Source organism: Oryctolagus cuniculus, chromosome 10 (assembly GCF_051225735.1).
Source record: "Oryctolagus cuniculus isolate XC-2025 breed Fujian yellow rabbit chromosome 10, ASM5122573v1, whole genome shotgun sequence".
Taxonomy (NCBI): domain Eukaryota; kingdom Metazoa; phylum Chordata; class Mammalia; order Lagomorpha; family Leporidae; genus Oryctolagus; species Oryctolagus cuniculus.
Window position 1 is genome coordinate 17,640,947 of NC_142876.1, and position 26,597 is coordinate 17,667,543.

Below are 26,597 nucleotides of genomic sequence, written 5' to 3' on the forward strand. Positions count from 1 at the left end.
CATGATCTCTCCAAGTAGCCTGAGCTGCTTCACAATAGGGTAGTTTCAAAGTAGTTGACCTATTTATAATTTTGTCTCAGAGCACCAAAAGTGAGTGTGCAAAGAAAAAAGAGGAGAAAGCTGTATGCTTTGATTATTATGCATTGTCACTTCTGCTTCATTCTGTCAGTTAAAGACCAGTGGGCATAGATTCCACCTCTTTATGGGAGAGGTGTCAAATAATTTACACAGGCATTTTAAAGTTGGAATCTCATCTTCCTACTGCTACCAACTGTTGCACTAACTCTGCATTCTCAAATTGTGTTGGATGTTCCTGCTTAAAGCCATTCCACTGCTTAGGGATTATGCAGTTCTACCATGGCCTGCATGCTTTCCTCTTTCCCTCCTTCATAAACCACTTTTCACTCTGTTGGCACATTCCTGGTCATACACTAACATGTTCTAATTTCTCGCTCTTTAAACTAACACACCTTCTTCCTGAAGCCACAAAACCTTCCATCTTTCTCCCCATTTCTTAGATTACTATAGGATCTGATGGAACTCACTGTGTACAGTTCCTTTCCTCTAATTTTCTCCTACTTGCCCTATTCAGGGTTTTGTCTGTCTTTGTAGTCATTAAAATTTCTCATGTCAACATCCCCAGCGTCCTCTGTGTTGTGAAGTCCGGTGGTCTGTCTTCACTCCTCATCCTCCTTGAAACAACACTTGACAAAGGTGATGATCTGCCCTCCTCCTTCCAAGTCTCACTTGGCTTTCTGGACACCACACTATCCTAGTTTTCCTTCCATCTCATCTGTTGCTATTTCTCAGTTTCCTTTGCTAGTTATTCATTTCTTTCCCCAAAATCTCTCACATTAGATGCTGTCTTAGCTCAGATTGCCCCCAGAAGCAAATATTGGGACAAGGACTTGCCTGAAGCTAGTTATTTTTTTTTTTTTTCAAATGATTCCAAGTAGAAGAGAAAAGCTGGAATCGGAAGTATGAATCAAGGAAGTGGAAAAGTCCAATGGAAGGTGATTTATTGAGTGGATTATAACTGTTGTGGACAACTGAGGCTCAGTATTCCCAGGAGCTTTCTGACCTCACAGTGGTCCAGACAAGGTGTATTCCACTGGTCAATGATTGTCAGGTGGTTGTTAACTGGACCTCAAAACATCCTGGCTCTGAGGCTGTGGCTAGAAAGAAAATCCAGGGAAAAACCAAGAGATACACAATGTAGTTTATGTGAAGTTCCATCCATTTTTACCTGCACAGTAGCTGGTAGCTCTTGAAGCTAGAGGGAGCAAAAGATACTCAACACAAACCCAACAGGACTTGTCATTGGGTTCCTTCCCTTTTCAATGTATATCTAGATCCTTGGTAAAACCTATCCAGTACGATGGTCTCATATATCATCCTTTTGCTAACAACTCCCAAATGTATATTTACAACTCATAATTTCTGCCTATTCGATATTGCATGGGATATCCATGCATTTGTCTGTCATATTATCTTAACTTGTCCAGGTCTATGTACCATTTCTATGATACTTCCCACATCATCTCTTCATCCAAGCTCTGCTCATTTCAAATGGCAGGATACATCCACTTCACTTTCTCACCATCTCCATGACTGTCTCATTGGATCAAGTTGCCGTCATCTTTTTTTTTAAAGATTTATTTGAAATATAGAGTTACAGAGAGAGGCAGAGACAGAGAGAGAGGTCTTCCATCTGCTGGTTCACTCCCCAGATGGCTGCAATGGCCGGAGCTGTGCTGATCCGAAGCCAGGAGGCAGGATCTTCTTCTGGGTCTCCCACACGGGTGCAGGTGCCCAAGGACTTGGGCCATCTTCTACTTCTTTCCCAGCCCATAGCAGAGAGGTGGATCAGAAGTGGAGCAGCCGGGACTAGAACCGGCACCCATATGGGATGTGGCACTTCAGGTCAGGGCTTTAATCCACTGGGCCACAGCACCAGCCCCTGCCATCATCTTTGACCTGAACTGTATGAGAGTTTCCATGCTCGATTCTGTGCCTCTTCTCTTGTTCGTCTTCTGGCTTTTCTCAGTAGATGAATCAGAAGGATGCTGTTAAAATGAAATTCATAGCATGTCTTGTCTTTGCTCCAATCCCTCAAAAGGTTCTACCTCTCACTCAGAGGAGGGTTATGCATGACACAGGGAATCATGTGCTCTGAACCCAGCAAATCTCTCAGACCTCAACTCGGACTCTCCCCTCCCTCCCTTTGCTCTACTCCACCCTCTCTAGTCTCCTGGTCACCTACACTCCAGTGCTACTCCAGCCTGGCACTATTTGAATCGGTGTTTCTTCTGCCTGTAGCTTTTGATCCGCAGATATCATGAGGATTAACTCCCTTACCTCATACTCTGCCTGAGTGGTATCTGCACTCACCATCATATTGATGAGTGAAAGCATTCATTCTCTCCAGGATTCTTGAATTTTATATTTTCACATTTTCTTTTCCATTGTAATTGTGACTTTTTGACATAAATAATTTATAAGTAACAGTATAAAATTTATAAATTTATTTTGCCTCTTTCTTATTGTCTATCTCCCTTTTCTAGGATACATATCTTGTGACACCCAGATTCTTGCATTTTTATTCACTTGTGTATCTTGAATACATAGAACACTGTATGATTTGTTAATGTTCACATACAATGAGTAAACAACTTTGTTCTGCCACAACCTATTTGACCTTCATCAAGTGGCAACTCTTCCTGAGCTTAAACATCTTTTAAAATTGGCATAAAGTATTTAAACAGAGACTATAATCATCTTCTTGCTCCAATGTTTTATCATTACTTCTTTATCAGAACAAGTTTGGTGGAAGTTTTCTAAATGTCCTGAAATTATGAAAGTTATTAAAAGGATGTGTTTCTGATTGTTGTTTTGGCTTAGAATCTATACTTCAGTGAATTGAATAAAAATTAACTATATTATTTTGAGTAGGTATTAGAAATGGAATCTGCCTGTAACTGCAATGTAAGCTTTGGATAAAAGTTCTAGGCTACTTTGCAAAAACCTAAATCTACCTCATAAAATGCAATTTTAAAATAATTTAAAATGCATTTTTAGGTGTGAGAAAATTTGCCAGTATCTTCTATAAGACTCTGAGCAATAAACAGAAATGAACTGAGATAAATTTATCTTATATATCAAATTTAGTATGACTGTGGCGAATGTTTTCAAAATGCCCAAGGGCAAAGAAAAATTATTTTCATGAGGTTTCAGGTGCTTTACAAGTTTACCTCTGTGTGTTTCTACTTTCTCTCTAGAAATTTTCATCTCATTATAATTTTGGCCAAAATATTTCTTTTGTGAATCATAGTTGCTTCAACTAAGAGACTGAGGATGGTAAAAAGGGAGTTACTGAAAATTTCAATAGACTGTATTTCCTGCTGATGATTCTAACGTGTTTAGGAATGTGGTGAGTATACACACATAGTGAGTTATTACCGTAGAAAGACAAGTCTGTGTGTTCTCTTTGGAATTATGCCTAAAGTCATCCCATTTAATTACTGTTGAATTTGAGAAGGAGAAAATTCCTGATCAACTTCTCAAGGTAAAAATGAATACCACATTTTACAGAATAATTCTTTATGGAGCTTAGTCATGTGAATGGGTTAGTTTTTTGGTTTTGCCTAGTTTGCCTAGTGTCACAGGATATGCCAGAACTTCAATTTCTCACTTCATATCTGCTTAAAAAATGTTTATCCTACAGGAATGATGTTCAGCATGACTTACAAGAAAAATTTATACACATATGTACTAGAAACAATATTTAATAGTTGCTTTTATAAGTGTGACTTTGGCTTTAGCATCACTTCAGAGAAAAAGAAAAATAGATTGTGTGCTTCAACAGCTGAAACTCCACTACAATAAGCTGAAAATAATTATAAAATTAAATATATCTTTAAATTAATACATTGAAATCAGCTTGAATAGATAATACGACAAAAGTAATCCATTAAATATCACTTTGGAAGAAACTAAGATAAGCCATTGATCATTTCCATTGGCTTATAAAACCACCCTGTGCTTAAAAGAAAGCATAAAGACATAAAAACAAAACAAAACCACACACTTGACAGTTGCATTAACTGTTACATCAGGGTACCCCTTGGATATGATGGCTGCAGGACACTAACTGCTATCATAATGATCCCTCGCAGATAATGCAATTTGGAAAGTCTTTATCGGTCCTTGGTGAACATCCTACACTTTTGAGAACAGAGCTCCAAATATTTTCATGTCTGCTGAGCTTCACAAAAGGATGGACCTGTGTAAGTTTGATATATTTCTCATTTGATTACTCCACATGGTATAAGATCATGCATTTATAGTTCCCTAATGTACTGCTACCTTACTGTTACAGTAGGATTTATGGATTTTGTAAAATGTGTTAAACCTCAGATCTTTCACTGTAATACTTAAGCCTAATATACTGTAGTAGAGCAGAAGTCTAATATCTCTTCTTCTTAACTGCATACACTAATGCTAAAGGAAGGATATAATTGAATGCCTCTAGTGCTTATAGAAATTTTCATAATAGCTTTCAAAATTCAGTATACTATGCTTTGTTTGGAACTAATTTTAATAAAATTGTTTGAAATGCTAACCTAAATATTTTAAAGAAATATGTACATATGTTGCCAACATAGCATGCAAATAATTAATAACAGGTTTGATGCACTTAGATATTGCATTGTCACTTCTATAATTTTTAAAAAACATTTATTTGAAATGCAGAGTTACAGATAGAGAGAGAGGGAGAGAGAGTGGGAGAGAGAGAGAAGTATTCCATCTGCTGGTTCACTCCCCAAATGACTGCAATGGTTGGAGCTGGGCTCACTGAAAGCCGGGAGCTAGGAGATTTTACCCATTCTCCCACATGCATGCAGGGGCCCAAGCACTTGGAGCTGGCCTGTTGGAAATCCAGAAAAATTTAGATGAATACTTTACATTCTTCACTGAGTGCAGACTCCCAGGCCTGCATCTTCTCAGGGGAGCCAGTGAAGAGATTGTCTCCGAAGCAGAATGCACCTTCCAGGATGCCAAGCATCTTGGACCCTCAACTGGAGCTGGGATAGACCCTCTAAGATGCCTGTGGCCCATGTCCTGGGAGAAAAATCAAAAACTGCAAGTGGTGTGGAACAATGGTCAGACTAGGCTATTGCTTAGGCACTAAGGGTCATCCCAGCTACCTTGACCCAGGAATGTGGGGCCAGCACCGTCCATCTCCTCACTTCCTTTCAGGCCAAGCACACTCAGGTGATTTGTGAGACCAGGGGCATAAGTGGTGAGATGGATACTTTGAAGAACTGGGTATATATGAACCATTGCCTGTAAAACTGCAAGTAGATAGGTCTGGCATTGAGGCATAACGAGGTAAGCCACCAATGCAACGTCAGCATCCCATATGGGTGCCAGTTCCTCTGGTTCATTGACTATTTGGGTCCTTCAAATTCTAGTAATATTATTAGCTCTTCTGGATTCTGTGTTATGTTGGCCCATGTGAGGTAGTGCTCAGCTGGATCTGAGGAGCCCTTTCCTGTGATGACTACGTTGGGTATTAGCTGGATAAAGTTCTCACAGAGCCGCTGGATGTACTCTTTCCAGCTGATGGTTTAGGTGAAGTCTTCCTTGTGTGTTATCTCAGTGTCTGGATTTCTCCTTTCTTATATTCCAGAGGGGAATCCAGTAGCACAACCCGAGAGTTCTTGATACAACACTGCATTCATGGATGGCTCACATCCTTGTTAATAATGACTACACACAGGGGTCAGCACTGTGGCACAGCGAGTTAAAGCCCTGGCCTGAAGCGCTGGCATCCCATATGGGTGCCAGTTCGAGACCAGGCTGCTCCACTTCTTATCCAGCTCTCTGCTATGGCCTGGGAAAGCAGTGGAGGATGGCCCAAGTCCTTGGACCCTTGCACTCACTTGGGAGACCCGGAAGAAGCTCCTGGCTCTTGGCTTCGGATCGGCACAGCTCCAGCTGTTGTGGCCATCTGGGGAGTGAACCAGCGGATAAAAGACTTCTCTCTTCTGTAACTCTTTCAAATAAATAAAATAAATTTTTTTAAAAAAATATGACTACACACAAGATACAGAAGTCTCCACTGATGCCCCATGTGTCTTTTCCACCCTTTCATCTCTCTCTTTTTTCCCCCCAAAGAAACCTTTTATTTAATGGGTACAAATTTCCTAAGTACAACTTTAGAAATATAGTGATTCTTCCCACCATATCCACCTTTCCACCCCGCCTCCTCCTCTCTTTCCCATTCCCAGTGCTATTATCCATTAAGATTCATTTTCAATTAACTTTATACACAGAACAACTCTATACTAAGGAAATATTTCAATAATCTTCACACATATGCATACACAAAAAAACCCACTGAGAACAAGTTTTACAGTTAACTTACATAATACAACTCATTGAAGACAGAAGTTCTGCATGGAAAGTAAGCACACAGTGACTCCTGTTGTTAATTTAACAATTAAGACTCAGATCCAGCACTGTGGCACAGCGGGTAAAGTCGCTGTATTGTCAGCATCTCATATGGGCGCCAGTTTGAATCCCAGCTTCTCCACTTCTAATCCAGTTCTCTCTATGGCCTGGGAAAGCAATCAAAGATGGCCCAAGTGCTTGGGCCCCTGCACCCATTTGGGAGACCTGGAAGAGGTTCCTGGCTCCTAGCTACAGATTGGTGCAGCTCCAGCCATTGCGGTCATCTGGGGAATGAACCAGCAGATGGAAGACCTCTCTCTCTCTCTTTGCCTCTGCCTCTCTGTAACTCTTCCTTTCAAATAAATAAATAAATCATTGTTTTGGTTTTTTACAGGCAGAGTGGACAGTGAGAGAGAGAGAGACAAAGAGAAAGGTCTTCCTTTTTCCCATCGGTTCACCCTCCAATGGCCGCCGCGGCCACCTCGCTGTGGCCGGCGTACCGCGCCTATCTGAAGGCAGGAGCCAGGTGCTTCTCCTGGTCTCCCATGGGGTGCAGGGCCCAAGTACCCGGGCCATCCTCCACTGCACTCCCTGGCCACAGCAGAGAGATGGCCTGGAAGAGGGGCAACTAGGACAGAATCCGGTGCCCCAACCGGGACTAGAACCCGGTGTGCTGGCGCCGCAAGGCAGAGGATTAGCCTATTGAGCCGCAGCGCCGGCCAATAAATAAATCTTAATAAATACAATTCAGATTCTTATGTATGATGTCAGTGATCCCCCGATGCTCTTGACATGAGCTGCCAAGGCTATGGAACCCTTTTGAACCCACAATCTCCTTCAGTATTTAGACAAGGCCAAAAGCAAAGTAGAAGTTCTGTCCTCCCTTCAGAGAAAAGTAAATCCTTCTTTGATGGCCACTTCTTTCCACTGGGATCTCACTCACAGAGATGCTTCATGTAGAACATTTTTTGCCACAGTGTCTTGGCTTTCCATGCCTGAAATGCTCTCATGGTCTTTTCATCCGACCAGAATGCCTTAAGGGCTGATTCTGAGGTTAGAGTGCTGTTTAAAACAATTGTCATTCTATGAGTCGGCTGTGTGGACTACTTCCCATGTTGAAACATTCTCTCCTTTTTAATTCTATCTACTATTATTATCACCAGACACTTGATCTTACTTATATGATCCCTTTAACACTTAATCCTATCTATATGATCACTTTAACACTTAACATGGCCACCACTTTAACACTTAAGATGGCATTTTTAGGACCTTCTTAAAGGGATTTGGGGTCCCATGACAAGTAATTTAGAAAGTAGTTCATCACTGTTCTGAAGTCATTGCTTAGAGAATGATAGGTAAATTCTGACAGGTTCACGTCTTCTTTTGTTGTTGTTTATTTAACATCAGTTATCCAAAGAACATTAGTTGTTTGAGGTAGGTAAAAACACATTTCAACCATATATTTAAAACTTTTATACATTTATTTTTATTTATTTAAAATATTAGACACATCCAGAGAGAGAGAGCGAGAGTGAGAAATAAATCAAGAGATAGGGAGATATCATCCATCTGCTGGTTTACTTTCATAATTCTGCAACAGCCAGGGCTGCATGAGTCCAAAGCCATGAGCCGAAAATCAACCCAGGTTTCCTCTGTTGGTGGCAGGGACTCACGTACTTTAGCCATCACTTGGACATTAGCAGGAAGTCTGAATCAGAAGCAGAGCTAGAACTCAGACCTAGGCACTCCAGTATGAGATGTGGGCATCTCTAGTGGTGTCTTAATGATTTTCTTGGGAAAAAAGAAAAACAAATATTTGCCTGCTGACCATTTTGATCCCTTTCCAACGGCATGTTTTCTGTTTGTAGAGGGAAAAGGAGGGATTTGTGATAACTGGCTACTCTATAAATTCTGCCCCCTGGATCATTACCAGCTTGGCTATGAAATGTTGGTTTAATGTGTAGAAACAAATCTACACTAGTGGATAAGTCTTGTCACTTAATGGCTTTAGACCAATATGCTAACCAGGTTAAATGCACTCAGTTTTTTTTTTCTTTTCATTAGAAACTGGTGCTCAAGAATTATTTAAAGATTTCACTAAAAAGGCTATGTGTAGATTTATAGGGAACATAAGCTATATGAGAATATAGCCAGGGCAGCAGTTATTGTCAGAACCACCAGGACTAGTCTTGCAGAGATTAGATGTTGAAGAATCCTACAAACCAAGTTAAGGATTTCAGCTTCTTCCTGGGGCACATTGACATTACTTTCCTACTGGCCTTGAAAAAGCACCTAGTTGTAAAGATCTTTACTCCCATATATAGCAACTTTCTATATTCTCTTAGTCATAGTTGAAATTCTGAAGAAGGAGTATGAGTGATCATGGACAAACCAACTTGAGTTGTCTTGATTGAATCCACTGTGATGGTACAAATACAGGGGAAAGGAAAAAAATTCATGTAGGATATACATGGTGACCCAGCACACTTTTTTCAATATGTGTGTGAAGACCAGATCAAGGAGGGTGAACTAAGTCTGTCTGGGTCCCACTAGCCCTTCCAGATGGCCACAACTGCCAGGACTGGGCCAGGCTGAAGCCAGGAGCCAGAACCCCATCTAGACCTTCCACATGGCTGCAGGGAGCCACATTCTGGTGCTTGTCCCCAGCTCATTAGCAGGGAGCCCTATTAGAAGTGGAGTAGCTTGGACACGAAGTGCTGACTATATGGGATGATGGCATTGCTAGTGGTGACTTTACCTGATACGCCACAACACCGGCCCCATAACTGATACTTTTAATAGTTGTAGTTGGTTACAAGTATTTTGTTCGTCCACCTGCTAATGTACTATTTACTTAGGCATTTGTGTTTCCCTAAGTTCCTTTCTAATCAGTCTTACTGTAATCAGTGAGCTCAACCTATGATGTGTATTATTTTAGTCCTATTTTTAAAACCTGAATATTCATATTGGTTGGACTCTAACTTTCATTGTGATCCTTTAATGCCTTGTGTATTAGATTTATAATATCATTGAATAATCTCCACTTCAAAAATATGACAAAAAGCAAGGCTCACTAGTCAAGACATTGTTTTTTTTTTTCGATCTGCATCCCTAGACCTTTAAATGATATCTGATGCTTAGTGCAGACTGAACAAGTATTTGTTTAGTACCTTCAATGGATTTTGCAACACTTGACATATCCAAATGTAGTATACAAATGGATATAATTTCTGTCATATAGAGATAAGAAAGGAGGGAAGATATTATTTCTTGAATATTTACTATATTTCTAGGTCTATTTTAAATGCCTTCATATAATTTCACTTAAATCTGAGAACAATGTTATGAGATTTGATACTTAAAAATAGCTTTCAATTACTCTCATTTGTCGTGCCAAAGAAAAGGTGAGAGAATCTATGTTTTGTTTATAAAAAACTGAATTTTATTTTAAAATTGTCAATAAGATATAGTTGTTGCATTTGGAAATCTTTTAGAGTTTCACAAAGATAAAGAACATACTAGAAAGGAGCTCTGGTGTCATTCATGATGCTATACTTTACCATGATAAGGACATGGACATAAATACCAGCTGAGCATGATGTTACATATTCAATTTATGACAAAGGGAAATATATCACATTTGATGAATTTTCTAAAAAAAAATTTTTGTGGAAGAGGATACTTTTGATTGATTTAAGTTTTGGGTCTTTTTCTCTAGTAAGTTACATATTGGCTTCCTTTTTTTGTAAAATTATCAAGGAGAGGGATGTAGTTTGCATTATTATTTTAATGGGAAGGGAGATAAGTATTTCAGCAAATTATACTATAAAATATTTTATATTATTGTAAAATACCTTATGATAAAGGAACTGCAAGCATTGGCAACATACTAGTTTTGTTTTTTAATGTGTAGGGAAAAAATGACAATTCTTTTGAAATTCAAATAATTTCAGCAAGAAAATGTATTTAAAGCTTTACTCTTTTATCAGATTCAGTGACAGGTTTCCTGTTGGAGAGGAGCTAACATCCACAGCAGTTTCTGATGTTTACAAATGTAGGAGATTTTTTATTAACTACACTTAAAATTTTAATTGCATCCTTCCAGGTATTTAAAATGTTGCCTTATTCCAGCAAAGCCTCCCAATGTTTGCTGTTAAAATGGCAATTTTCTCAGCTCTGGGAATATTTAAGAATTTTGTTCTACAGCCTTGTGTTTGAAATATAAAGCGCAGTTTTAAATGGAGGAAACATGACAATTTGTAGAGCACAGAATTTTAACAGCAGAGGTGGCATCCACTGTTCAGCTGACACAGTGAATGGGTCCATCAAATGTCTTTGAATATGTCATGGAGCTTTTGAATATCTCAAAAACATTCCTTTGAAACTATCAGACAACTGGTTGATAGGGTTTTTTATTTGTTAAAACTTATAAGTTCTATTTTTCTCAGCATGCAGTGCCAAGCACAATGTAAAATGTTGACTGGCCTTTATTTAGATAAGCTGCAAGCGCATTCGTTTTCCTTGGGAAGTCATGCACATGCAAAATTAATTGAGGAAACCAACTGATTTCTTCTTTCCTAACTGCAATTCAAATGACTCAGGTGTAATACAGTACAGTTGAGAAAAGTCAAGTTATGCAAAGCTTAGTATTAAACACTTGCTATTCACAAAGTAAGTCATTGATTGTCAAACCATCATTAGGAAAATTTACTTTTTCCAAATGGAGAAAAACAAAATCTCCTCTACCATACACTGATTTTTAAGCTCACATATCTGGGGGTGAGGTGACTGACTTCAAATTTCTGCATCATTTTCCTCTCAGTGTGAATCTGAAAGTTGTTGTCAAGAAAGTTGTTTTCTCAGTAATAACGTTGGTCATCCTAACAAGTTGAATGACAACTTTCAAGTACAAGGGTTTTCCAAATAATAGTTGATCTTCATTAAAATGATGTGAGGCAATAAATGTCTAAGGAACATGAAATTTTGGATGAATTGGGTAAAGTTCTTTTTTTTTCTCTTTCATGACTAGCTCATGCTCCACTAATCATCAAAAATGATGTTTTGTCAAAAACCATTGAAGATTCATTGAATTTTTTATTGTATTCAAAATACTATTCCCTTTTTTTGGAGTTATTCACATTGCTCATTGAGCTTCAAAATTGTTTTAAATCATCTGAAACATGGTAGGTCTATCTGTCTATAATAATCACATCTGCACTTAACCAATGCCCAAAGGGTAAGATCTGTTATTATCTCCTTCAAACATATTTTGTGTAATTTACTCCAAGAGCAAATACTTGAATAATCTGCTGCCCAAAGTAGAGGTCAAAATTATTATTTCATTTCATTGGATTTGAGCTTAATTCTGTTTATTATCATATTGCAACCTTATTTTTTGAGTCCCACAAGATATAAATTCAAAATATTGTTTGCATCTACATCAGGTTGTGCCTATTGTTGGCTGACGGATAATGTACTTCAAAAGACTGAATATTCAATTCAGTATTTATAGAGTAGCATCTTTGTAATGTAACAATTCAGTAGAAAAAATTTGCTTTGATTTGCCTGAAGTTTAGGATAACTTGACCAACTCAAACATTAGTTATAACTTTCCATGACTCACATTATTTGCTAGCAAAATTTCAAAAATTAAATGCTACATAATCAAAAATGACACACTGACACAATTTAAGCAAACTTTTGGAACTACTGCAGGAGTAAGAATTTTTAAGGCAAGTAAAATGGAACATAAATTAAAGTTTGGGTTTGTTTCATTCTTGCAGAAAATAATCAAGGAAGTCCTTTGCCAGGAAATATATTCCTTCTCCCTAAAATAACTTGATTTCTGGAGAGAAAATGAATGGGAAATTCCATTGTTCAGCGAGTTGGTTGAAAGGTGAACCTCAGAACCACTCCACACTCCAAGAGAATGCTTTTAGTGGTGCTCCCTGAAGTCTCCTAATGGATTGAAAGAGGACTGGGGTAAGCGGTCCCGGAGGAAACCTGGTGGTGGGCAGCTGTAGCTGCACCGGAGCCAAGCATGAACCCTTTAAGAACAGAGTGGTGCGGGAAGATGCACTGAAGCAGTGGAAGCAGCAATAGAAGAATCTCTGCCTTTCTTCTGGAGAGAAAGGGATGGAAAAGTGTTCAGGACAGTAAAGGGAATTGCATAAGAGTAAAAAAAAAATTGAAAACATAATAGAGATTGATGGAGAGGGATGACAGAACTGAACAGGCTATTTCACAAAGGAATGAAAAGCTCAAATAAAAACTCAAATGCCTGAATGCTGAAAAGGATCCACAAACACACGACAAGAGGGAAGAGGGGGTAGATAGAGGGATTAAAGAAGGGAAATGGATACCACAGTACTGAGATACTTATCAAATAAGTTCCTACATGATTAAGAACTGATGGAAAACGGGAAACAACTACTTAAATGATACACACCTAAATATTCAATTATTTAGTTAATGCAATATTGTGTGATTTGTAATATTTCATTTTTTTTCTTAAAAAAGAAACACTTTCCGTGAGACAAAAGAGGGAAATCTACCTGACATTTCCAAGAAGGGCTCCACTCAGGAATAGTTGAATCCTTACCTCTTTACCCAGACTTTGTTTAGAGTCAGCACAGCACCCAAGAAGGAACATGGCCTTGAGACCAAGCACACCTGCATTGTGCCTCCTATCAGTGGTGTGACCTAACGCAAATCACACAATTTTCAAGCCTTCAGTGTCCTTTCATGTACAATAGGGGTCATTAACTCTCTCAGGGAATTATGAGGATTTTTAGTGCAGGTAGCATATATGTTGCTGGGACACAAATGAAGCTCAAAAATGGATGCTTCCATTATTACCATAGTATACTAGTTGCTATTACAATTATTAAAAAGAGACAGTAATAATAGAGCCATTTAGCAATGCTTCAGAAGGGGTTTGTTGAATATGAAGTAGTTGTTAAATTTTGGGTAGGAATGTGAACTCTCAGAAAGGGAGCAAAAAAACTAGGTAGAGAAAGAAGTCTTGGGAAAGAAACCTGAGGAGAATGTATATGGGAACAGTCAGGCAGGCTTGTGCGTTTGACTGTTTGGAGGCATGACCAAAGACTCCTCTCTGAAATGCATTATGCATATTTTACTTTTCTATGGATTGCTGAACAGTCAATTTCATTGCGGTGCTTATGATAGGCCCATGGCCTGCATGTTTTATATTCTCCTGGTGATTTTTCATCCTCAAGAATTTGCTGGAAGCAGTATGTAAATGCAACCTCTTTTGTACTGCCAAGGTCTGTCTGTTTCTTACAAGTCAGAGGGAAAATCTACATCAAAATATCACTTGACTTCAAAGGGCAATCATTTTTCATTTGTTTGTACCAAGGGACAGTGAACATTTGTGAAAGCTCCTATGTTTATTTCCAAAATACAACTTATAACTAGTTGAAAAAGCCGCCCAAATCCTCTGCATATATTTGTTAAGCTGCAGATAGGCTTAGAACCTTCCAAAATGATGGTCTTTAGAGGAACATGACTTCTGCATTTCAGGTGGAACAGATCCCCCAAAAGGGGACGTGCTTTTTCACTAAGTGGAGCAAATTGGCTAAAAGCAAATCTTGGAATTGTGATGGCTTTGTAAACAGGCTGACCCAAAGGAAGGATTTTGAGATTAGATTAATGCCAGCCTTAGCTGGAATGATTTGTGCTCTTGAGCATCTGCAGCTGTGAGATCACTACACCATGCCCTGGTTGGATGTGATCCTCTTGCCCTGGTCACTGGTACATTTCAGCTCACAGATCCACATGTGGAAATGGGTCACTGGGAGAAAATGGGCATTTCTGATACCCTCGAAGGGCTTTAGATTTCACATCAGCAAATTACTCTCCACGCAGCTCAGAGGAAGTGCAACATTCCCATCTGAAGATTATTGACATGAAGATTATTGACATTTGGGGGAAATGCACACATTTCCACTTTGTGTAACCCTCAGAAATAGAATAAAACAAAAGCCAGATCTCTACAGACAGCCCAAATTGCCCATCCCCACTTTTTTCTTGCCAGCTGATTGCTAGAAGAGCAATACAGGCCCAAGTGTGTCTTTCGTCACCTACAGAAATACCATACATCAAAACATAGCACTGATTCAGGTCAGCAAAGTGGGAGAAGCTACTAGTCAGTGGTGGGAGGGGGGAATGGCATAGCTTTTTCATGACTGAATGGTGAAATGATCCTCTATAAAACCCTAATGTTTCTCGCAGTCAATTTTAAGCTTTTAAAAATATAGGATTCTGAACCACAACCATGCACAACAATGCATGAGTTAACCTCAGAACTATAATAGTGAGAAGCCTGACACAAAGGAGTACGTAGTGTATATAAGATTCAAAAATAAGAAAATTGAGAGTCAGAAAGGCAGGTTCCCCAGAGGCATGGAGAAGGCCTGGAGGAGGACAGGGCTTTTGGGTGTGGCCAAAGTTGCATTGCTTTAACAGGATGCTGGCTTCCTAGATGTGCTTACTTTGTGGAAAATCTGTCAATATGTAGACTTAGAGTGTGTGCATGTGGTTTGTGACACTTCAATATGACACTTTTTAAAAAAGATTTATTTATTTGAAAAGCAGAGTTACACAGAGAGAGAAGGAGTGGTAGAGAGAGAGAGAGAGAGAGAGAGAGAGGTCTTCCATCTGCTGGTTCACTCCCCAATTGGCGACAACAGCCAGAGCTGTGCTGATCTGAAGCCAGGAGCCAGGAGCTTCCTCCAGGTTTCCCACGAGGGTTCAGGGGTCCAAGGACTTGGGCCATCTTCTACTGCTTTCCCAGGCCATAGCTGAGAGCTGGATCAGAAGTGGAGCAGCCGGGACTCAAACCGGCGCCCATATAGGATGCCGGCACTGCAGGAGGCAGCTTTACTCGCACCGGCCCCAGTATGACACTTTTTAAAAATCTAGGTCCTGTAGAACTCTTCCTTGATAACTCCTTTAGTAACCACTTCAATGGTGAGTCTTATAACTATAAAACTAAACCAGTGATGGTATGGCCGCTGATTGAAATGCATTGAAGTCCTTATTATACCACAGATGCTTGCATTTCAAAGCCTCAGCATATTCTTAAGGAGGAGTAAGTCAAATGTGCATGTTAATAGAACACAGAGACATGAAAAATCTGAAAGTATCTAGAACCAAATAAAACAACCACCAGGAAGCTTAGGGGATGTTGTGGAAAAATTAGCATCCTCTTTAAAGCCAGACTTTCTTATGTTTTACTAAGATCTTCACTACAAAGAGAATATACATTTGTAACAGAAAAGGATGTTTAACTCTTTTCTAAAATAATGTAATTATAGTAAGAACATTATTGGTAGACTGTTTCATCCAACACTATTTTTGATGTCAAAATGAAAACTTATTTTTTTTAAGGGAAAGAGTTTATTGGGGGAAACCTGACAGACCAGAGGGATGGGGCAAAGAAGGAAAAGAGGGAGAAAGAAAGAGAGCCTAAGAGAGAGATCTAGAGGCAGAGAGAGAGGTCAGGAGACAAAAAGAGAGAGAGAGAGCCCCATGTGTTCAGGAATAGGGCAGGGAAGCAGGAGCAGCGAATACCATTAGGATGGGGGTGGGGCTGACACCGGTGGTCAGGCCATGTGGCCACCTGGCTTCCAGCAATGGCTGCGGGGGGCTAGAACCTAGGATGGTGTCAGAGAAAACTAATTTTTAATCGAGGAACATTGTATGTAGAAAAGAGGAACTACTCTTTAGAAGCCTGGGACATGGTTTTGTTTGTAGTCTGCCCATTTCTTTACCCAAGAGGACCACTTTCCACTCATCATTTTTCACAGATCCTGAGATAACTTGCATATAATTTACTACTTTGTGTGTGTGTCCAGAGAGTCAAAACTAGATCTCAGTTTTACACTCTGGGAGGGTCAAATGCAGCTCCATGGCACAGCACTGATGCTTTTGTGCACCTGAGGGGATTTCTCAGCATGACTAAGAGAACTTTCTCCAGTACCACCCAGAACTGAGTTCAGGGCTGTAACATACTGATCACAGAAAGAAGAACATCACTTAGTCTTTTTATGTAAAATACCTACCCTGTAGGATTTTCTGTAGTTTAAGTGAGTTAATAATATCTATAAACATGTGAAAGATGCCTTCCACCTAGTAAGTATTTGGATAATATTCTCCTATAGGAGTAGACATATATACACAATATAGAATTTTACCTTCACAATACTCAGTTCTTAATCTTTTAATCTCTTAATCTTTTCCTAGACTTTCCTTACAAAAAGGTTTCTTCCTGCAATGATCACTGTTATAAATGTTCCATGTTTAAAAATGTGTCCCATTTACTACTTGTTTGAGACTCACCTATTCAATAAATATGATATTGTCTGCACCCTGCTGGTTGAATAAGTGCAGAAGTGAATAAGGTGATCAGGGTTCCTGCCTTCATAAGGTATAGGCTTCAGTGCAGGAGAAAAAAAAAAGTTTAGACAATAATTATTGATTTTGATCATTTTTATGAAGGAAGCCCACAGAGTGAGGTAATGGGAAGCAGCAGGTGGCAGGCATCGCCTTAGATACTCACCGTTAGGACATGCACCTCCCAGGGCAGAGCTTTTACATTGAGATCTGGAAAGATTATCTTAGGAAGAAGGAACAGTAAGAGCAAAATCCTTTAAGCTGGAGCTTGCTCAGCACATCCAGCGAAAAGCAAGCAAGTCTCTAGGCACAATTCCATATGGACGAGAGGGAAACAAAGGAGAGGCCTAGGGGACAAGTGAATGCCAAGGTGGGCTTGCAGGCGACAGGAACACTGGGACTTGAGGTTTTCCAAACCTCTCTGCAAGCTGGGTGAAGAATGTCGTGGGCGGTTCAGACAATGCAGTGGTTCGGGTGAGATATGGCAGAGAGTTGTACTCAATTCAGAGGAGGCTGATTTAAGTTTTACAAGTAATGTGGAGTGTTCATTAAATGCACAAAACTCGTCTACCTTCTTGTTAATATACATGAGGTGCTGATAAGCAGTGTCAGCTTCCCTAGGCCCGGGGGTTAGTAACTGTATGAATGACTCGATAGTAACTCTATTAATGGCCAGTTCCCATAGATGGTTTCACAGATAATCTTTATTAATCACAAGAGAGACGAAATCAGCCCAAGTCCTCTCCTTTATTGAAGAATCTTAAATTAATCCTGTATTATGAAATAAACTTTTTATGAGTAAGAAAATGAACATTTGAGACGCACTGAGTACTTGAGTAACGCATTCTTCTCCAGTGCAGTGTGTAATTCTTAAAACACTTTCGATGAGTTAATTCATTTAATCCACATGGAGGTTGAGAAATCTTAGGGCAGGTAATTACTGTTTGCCCTCTATTTCCCCACACTTTACAAAACAGAAAACCAAGACTTGGAGTAAAAATGCTTTTTCTAGTTTCTACAGGAAGTGAGATGCTGAAGCAGGATATAAATACTGTCTTCTGATTTCTGAGATTAAGAATATTTCTGGGCCGGCGCCACAGCTCACTAGGCTAATCCTCGCCTGTGGCACTGGCACCCCGGGGTTCTAGTCCTGGTCGGGGCGCCGGATTCTGTCCCGGTTGCCCCTCTTCCAGGCCAGCTCTCTGCTGTGGCCAGGGAGTGCAGTGGAGGATGTCCCAGGTCCTTGGGCCCTGCACCCCATGGGAGACCAGGAGAAGCACCTGGCTCCTGCCTTCGGATCAGCGTGGTGCGCCGGCCGCAGCGTGCTGGCCGCAGCAGCCACTGGGGGGTGAACCAATGGGAAAAAGGGAGACCTTTCTCTCTGTCTCTCTCTCACTGTCCACTCTGCCTTAAAAAAAAAAAAAAGAATATTTCCTTGAGTGATGTGTAGACTGTGTGTATTAGTCTATTTTCCCATTATTGTAACAAAATGCCCTAATCTGGGTAATCTATAATGAAAAGAAATTTATTTACCTCACGGTTTTGGAGGCTGGAAGTGGGCAGCTCCATTTACTCAGCCTCTGTTGAGTGCCCTGTTGGCTGCGTTATGTCATGGTGGTGTCAGAGCCAGGGGGACTGGAATAGCCCTTCTATACCAACCGTTCCTCATCAGAACCAACTCAGGATCGCAGGAGAACTACTTTAGTCTCCACTGAGGGCACTTAGCCCAGTGGCCTAATGATCTCCTGGTAGGCTCCACCTCTTCAGGGCCCCTCATCATCGTCTCCTAACACTGCTACCCTGAGAGCCAAATTCCCAACACATGAACCCTTGGAGGACAAACCACATCCAAACTGAAGCACTGTCCTTTGTGTGATAACATTCCAAAGGGATTTTAGAGTGTTGGATGCACTGTGTGGCCTGAGTTTAGTTGGACTTTTACTTCTTTTCCTTTCTTTCTATCATGTGCTATTCCTGTTTTATGTGATCAAATCCAAGTCTTTTCACTTATCACTACTTTAGTTAGAGGGAAAACTTGGGAAATATAAATATGCACTCATTATAAAATGAGTTCTGATGACCTTTCAGTATTTGTTGTGTAGAACTGTAAGCAGCATTTGAAGATGAAAGGAATTGGCATTGAGCTCTCCTAATTGTTCCTGTTTCAGACCTTTAATATAGCTCTGGCTCTTGCTGACACATCTAAATGAGGTTTACAGAACCTGGAGCTGTGAATTCAGTGCTCATTAACAGAGGAGTGCCAGGATGGTAGAGATTTCCTTTTGCCCTTTCAGTAAAGAAATCATCATAGACCTCAGATTGAGATGTTTTATTTTACATGTGGATGGCCTGTTGATTTGGTATTATTGCAATTGCACTTATCTAAAGGAAAGCCTAAAATGAGAACATGGAAGCATGGAAGAGAAAGAATGGGGGCTGTGCATGGCTAGGCTTTCTGAATTCTGTAAGGCATAACTATATGACTAGCATGAGAACTCACTATAGTTATAAATTCTTCTAACCCAGCAGTGTGAAAGCAGCAGTTGACAGTCTAGTGAATTCCACCTCCGTGGATACCATGGCTGTCACCATCCTTCCAGGGGTTTTTAACTGGTGTTCTTACTTCTAGGGTCTTCTAGTTCTGAGCTTGACTATATGTCACTGCTACATATTAACCACTCTGGTCCTATAATATCTCCTGAATTCTGATGTTGGTACCCAATTAATAATAAATTATATATAAACTCCCTTATTGGCTATTTATCTGCTTTCAGATTATGGTGTTAGAATAAGTCAACTAGTTAACTGCAAAAGGCAAATGGAAAACTAGTCATTTACTTAGCTTGTGTTTCTTTAATTGCCATGACATTCCCACTGAATGGACTTTTATAATAACCATTGTGGTATCTGTGCCTCTGCTGAATATAGAATTTATGTTTACTGACCTCCCAAAAACTGGGGAATTAGGCTTCTTATCTCTACAGCAGGTAGAATCGAACATCAAGAAAATGGAGAAGCCTAAGCAAGAAACACAGGAAAAGTACCAAGGCAAACTAATGCAAAAAGATGTAACGACTGAACTGATGATGATGACAGTTACTTAGCCTATAAACTAAACAAACTTTAAAATGCAACTAGCAAACAACATATACCAAAAAACTAACTTCAGTCAAAAGCTAGCAGAGTCGGGCCGGCGCCGCGGCTCACTAGGCTAATCCTCCGCCTAGCGGCGCCGGCACACCGGGTTCTAGTCCCGGTCGGGGCGCCGGATTCTGTCCCGGTTGCCCCTCTTCCAGGCCAGCCCTCTGCTGTGGCCAGGGAGTGCAGTGGAGGATGGCCCAGGTGCTTGGGCCCTGCACCCCATGGGAGACCAGGAAAAGCACCTGGCTCCTGGCTCCTGGCTCCTGCCATCGGATCAGCGCGGTGCGCCGGCCGCAGCGCGCCGGCCGCGGCGGCCATTGGAGGGTGAACCAACGGCAAAAGGAAGACCTTTCTCTCTGTCTCTCTCTCTCACTGTCCACTCTGCCTGTCAAAAAAAAAAAAAAAAAAAAAAAAAAAAAAAAATAAAAAGCTAGCAGAGTCACAATTTTCTGTGAGGAGCTCAAGTAGAGGAAAAATTATTCATGCATAATAAACTCATGTGAAATAATAAAATGTGTGGAGAACTAGAGAAAGATCAATAGGATTTAAATTCTGAGAGAAGATCATTTCAGAATACAGTAAGCAGAAAAGATAATTTCCTGACAATGCCCACTTCTTATCATTAACCTACTCTTTGGTATGAAGAATTATAGACAGATGATAGAACTGTGTGTGGTAGCCATTCTTGCATATAACCTGTTTATATTTACTCAATAGTTCGTAATTCAGCCATTTTTTAATTCATTTCACTGTAATGGATATGAAATAGTGAGGATGAATACATATGGAGTTACATTGTGCTCAAGATTTGTGAATATTGAGTGGGCAACAAAATTAAGTGTGCTGCATGCTTATCAACTTATTAGAGTTTATTATGTATAAGTGAGCTAGATATTACAAATGCATTCCCAATTTAATATTCTGTTTCTTTACTATATAATTGATATTATTTGAGGATCCTTCTATTTCAGTAGTCGGCTAGGTCTGCCTGATACACAGGCGATGTTCTCATCTTCATTCTTCAGTTTAACATTAGGAACAGAGAATTAGCAAATGGACAAAATGCTGTAAGAGAATGTTTAGTTAAAAGAAATAGTAATGAATCTGTACTAGCGACTCTTGTGCCATTGGCTGTGCGTGGTCTTAGACAAACTTGAATAGAGTTACTATTTCCGGTGGTTCCATTGAGCCCTTAGAAGGTGAAGACTGAAAACACCAGAATGGAAGGACCAAGTCATAGAGCTTTCGAGGAATCCTAGAAGGAGACTTGTTTTCAAAATGTGGCCATGTTTTCTCTAAGTGAACCAGAAGGTGATGAATGGTGGTGTAGAACACTTAACATAATAATCTTCGGTGGAAAGAGGAGAGTCATGTGCAAAATATACCCATTCTTGGTATATCTGCATGACTTAGTCCTACATGCCCACATGACTTTAAACACTCTATTGCTGCATTGTTACTATATTTCATTCTTAGAGAGGAAAACTTCACCCTGCACTTTGAGGATTATCCCTGTTCTCTCCCTGGTGATTGAGTGCTCTGTGGGAGGTAGACTATACCAACTATGGGCCATTTAATTTCAAGATATTTTAATTTTTATTTACATTGACATTTTGTAAGGTTTTATGTGTGCATCTAATCTTATTATGGTTTAAAGTAATTACTTCCCCAAAATGATTTCTCCAAAGGAATCCTGGGAAGATATAATGATTATTCTGTCCTATTATAACCCTGATACTCTATCCCTATGTATAACTATATTAGGAGGTAATTTTAAAATCCTTACTTTTAAAAATTAGATTAATTAACTCATTTGTTTAAGAGGATTCTTGGTGGTATTTGACAAAGTATTGAAGTGAACATGAGAAGGACACCAACAGCTATGGTTCACTGACTACTATGCTCCTCAAATTGTTGATAGACATTTCATGGATATATTTCTTCAATCTTCAGAACAACCCTATTAATAGCTACATTTTATAGATCCCAGAACTGAATCATGAAAGGATTAAAATTTTGCTTTAGCACACTGTGATTGGGATGAAGGCAAGGATACTAATTCTGGTGGTTAGAACCCTGAACCTGAGCTGTGAGCTTCAGTACTATTCTGTTTGGAAACTACCAACTCTGTTTCATACTTTCCACTCAAAATTTGCTACCTGAATTTAGCAATCCTTCAGCTTCGCGTTTGTGTTTTGAGATACATGAGCAGAGAATGGCAGTCATGTTTCTTGAGCTGTATTTTAGGCTAAGTACACAAAGATGCACTTGAGCTCTCTCCCCTCACACTCAGGAGCACGTTGTCAATCAAGAGGTGCTCGTCCTCCTTACTCCTAAGGACACGGCTTCGTTTGGCTTGAAAAGAAAATCATTCTTCCGGCTGGCGCCGCGGCTCACTAGGCTAATCCTCCGCCTAGCGGCGCCGGCACACCGGGTTCTAGTCCCGGTCGGGGCACCGGATTCTGTCCCGGTTGCCCCTCTTCCAGGCCAGCTCTCTGCTGTGGCCAGGGAGTGCAGTGGAGGATGGCCCAGGTGCTTGGGCCCTGCACCCCATGGGAGACCAGGAAAAGCACCTGGCTCCTGGCTCCTGCCATCGGATCAGCGCGGTGCGCCGGCCGCAGCGCGCCGGCCGCGGAGGCCATTGGAGGGTGAACCAACGGCAAAGGAAGACCTTTCTCTCTGTCTCTCTCTCTCACTGTCCACTCTGCCTGTCAAAAATAAAAAAAAAAAAATTAAAAAAAAAAAAAGAAAATCATTCTTCCAGTGATTTAGCTAATGAAGCTTGTGCTTCAAATTATTTTTTAAAAATGTTTAAAAGATTTATTTATCTATTTGAAAGAGTTATACAGAGAGAGAAGGGGAGGCAGAAAGAGAGAGAGAGAGAGAGAGAGAAAGAGAGATTCCATCTGCTGATTCACTCTCCAATTGGCTGCAATGACCAGAGCTGTGCCAACCCAAAGCAGGGAGCTAGGAGCTTCTTCCAGGTCTCTCTCATGGGTGCGGGGGCCCAAGCACTTGGGCCATCTTCCACTGCTTTCCCAGGGCATAGCAGAAAACTGGATCAGAAGTGAAGCAGCTGGGACTAGAACTGGCACCCATATGGGATGCTGGCACTGCAGGTGGCAGCTTTACCCGCTGTGCCACAGCAGCAACCCCCTTTTTTTTTTTTTTTTTTTTTTACAAATTTAACAATAAGGTAGAACACTGAGGTTTGGCTGTGCAGCGAGAAGTAAATAATGCCAAACTCTCCTAAAGGTACTTCTGGAGAACACAATAATTCTAATCCTATGAAAGGCCATTTATTTTATAACCCCCAAATTAAGGAAGAATAAACAGTCTTTGAGTGCTCTGTGAGATGTCTCCTCCTTGCCATTTTTTTTTTATTTGACAGGCAGAGTTAGACAGTGAGAGAGAGAGACAGAGAGAAAGGTCTTCCTTCCGTTGGTTCACCCCCCAAATGGCCGCTACAGTCGGCACTGCGCCAATCCGAAGCCAGGAGCCAGGTGCCTCTTCCTGGTCTCCCATGCAGGTGCAGGGGCCCAAGCACTTGGGCCATCCTCCACTGCCTTCCTGGGCCACAGCAGAGAGCTGGACTGGAAGAGGAGCAACCAGGACTAGAACCCCGTGCCCATATGGGATGCTGGCGCCACAGGCAGAGGATTAGCCAAGTGAGCCACGGCGCCGGCCCCTCCTTGCCATTTTTAATGTTATAGAATATTATTCTTATTGACAACATTGTAACTACCTTGCTTTATCTCTTTGTCATTTCATAGTGTCTTCGTGTTCTTTTAGACACAGTGGATATTCTGACACCCCTTCACATTCCACAGTAATATACTTTGGTACATTGTGAGGCAATAATGACACCTGCCTGTTCAATGCACATTTCTACCATTAGCTGGGATAATTTTACTGGTGCAACGAGCTATATGTTAATGCATAACTTTCACCTTCATCTCTTCCATGGCTTTGTGTTTCTGTGTCATAATAAGAATGACAAGAGAGAAATTATCTATCACCATTTAATACACCATGTTATATAAAATTGATGCTGTGTCATTCATAAATGACCTGTTATTGGTAAAGATTTGTTAAGAAAGTCACTCTTTGTTGAGATTTTTAAATATTCAGTTTGTGATGAAACCTGGTGTCAGAATGAAGGCCTTTATTAGTGAATATCTTATCAACTTAAAATGTTCCTTTCTTGGAAAACTTGTTTCTCACTTTCAAAATCTAGCATATAATCCCCCTCCAAATAAAACAAATACAGTCATTTATTATATAATAGGAAAAACTTAAAATTAATTTTAAGAAAATAGTATTTTCAATAATGTTAAAATAAAGGTGCATATAAATAGCAATATGAGAAATCAGAAGTAAAACAGTGAAAATCCAATAATTTAAAAGTTAAAAAACAAACCCAAGCATGCTGTTCTTTCCCATATAACTATTTTGTGAAATAGAAAAACAATATTATAATTACACACCATAAAAATAATGCATACTCAAACTGCCAGAATAATTATGAAAGGATCTTGGTACATCTATATAAATTGAAAATGATCAAACAACAACAATGAAAAGAAAAGAACAAAAGCCATTTAAAGTCTTTGGGAAATGCCGTAGGACATACAGCAAGTGGAGTGTGTTTACTCAAGAAGATGAGCTTGACCTCTGTGAGAACAGCAGTGTACTTTGTACTGTATCTGAGCAATGACTGGCTCCCATTTCCCTTCCCCTAAAAGCTCTAATAGAGGCTGTGTAGTCAAGAAGGGAGCGCTTTCTCCCCGTAACTCCTGGTTTAGGGCTGCAGTTCTATTCCTAGAGGCAGCGTCCACCGGCACCCCTCACCTCCCCATGCAAGCAGGCATAGCCAAGAGGACAAATTCCCTTTTGACATCTGGTTCTTTCCAGTAGATTGGGATCTCTACTCCAGGCGTGGCAACTTGAGAATACTGAACTTCACTCATCCCCTGCTTCAGCTTGCTTGTACGTTATGGGATCTACTTTGAAAGTCATAAGCCTAGAAGAACAGTGGCTGTCATACTTCATCGGCAAGGGATTTCTTGCAGACTGGAAGTGTCTATCTGTGAGAATCTGGCTGCTGTCTCCACTGCCAGTGGTATATAGAGATGCTGCTCAGGAGGCGACACAGGTCCTAAGGGCTGAGAGCTCCATTGTCCTTCCTGAAGGCACTGATTTCAGTGGGGTAAAGCACAAATGAGTTCATGCCTAAGGGCAATTTTTTGAAAATTATACAGACCTTGGTGTTAAACAACTTGGAGGAGTTTGACAAGTCTATAATACTGGTAGCAACAAGAGAAATCACAGGCCACCCAGGAGATGAACAGAAAGAACCAGAGAAGGTAGAAACCTCTTGGGTACCAGTCATTCTCATGATCCAGGAGACTGGACATATATACTAGACTGCACACGGAGCAGTAATGAAGGCATAAGTGGTAGACGTGAAGGCAAATTTCAAACTGAACTATTAGAAATGCTTTAAACTGGGGACCAGCGCCATGGCTCACTTGGTTAATCCTCCACATGCGGCGCCAACATCCCATATGGGTGCCAGGTTCTAGTCCCACTTGCTCCTCTTCCAGTCCAGCTCTCTGCTCGGGCCCGGGAAAGCAGTGGAGGATGGCCCAAGTGCTTGGGCCCCTGCACCTGCATGGAAGACCAGGAAGTAGTACCTGGCTCCTGGCTTCGAATCTGTACAGCTCCGGCCATTGCTGCCACTTGGGGAGTGAACCAACGAAAGGAAGACCTTTCTCTCTGTATCTCTCTCTCTCTCACTGTCTGTAACTCTGCCTGTCAAATAAATAAATAAAATATTTTAAAAAAAGAAATGCTTTAATCTTTATTGGATCAACAACCTCTAACTGAGAAATGAGTTACTCAGGTCCAGACATGATTTCTAAAAATGTGGTTTTTATAAAGCGACTCCCCAAAGTGATCAGTTTCATTTCACAATTGATCATAATGACAGGTCTAAGAGTCAAAGGGATCACATAAACAAGACTAGTGTCTGCTAATACTAACTGATAGAATTAAAAAGGAGAGAACGATCCAACATGGGAAGTGGGATACACAGCAGGCTCATAGAATGGCAGATGTCCTAAACAGCACTCTGACCTCAGAATCAGCCCCTTAAGGCATTCAGATCTGGCCGAAGAGACCATGAGAGTATTTTGAGCATGGAAAGCCAAGACACTCTGGCAAAAAAACAAACAAAAAAAAAACACAACACCTAAATGAAAGATTTCTGAAGTGAGATCCCAGTGGAAAGAAGGGGCCATCAAAGAAGGAGGTGCCTTTCTCTGAAGGGAGGAAAGAACTTCCACTTTGACTATGACCTTGTCTAAAGAAGATTGGACTTGGAAAACTCAAAAGGCTTGCATAGCCTTGGCAGCTCATGACAAGAGCCTAGGGTGATTACTGATGCCATAAACAAGAGTGCCAATTGTTAAGTCAACAACAGGAGTCACTGTGCACTTACTCCACATGTAGGATCTCTGTCTTTAATGTGTTGTACAATGTGAATTAATGCTATAACTAGTACTGAAACAGTACTTTAC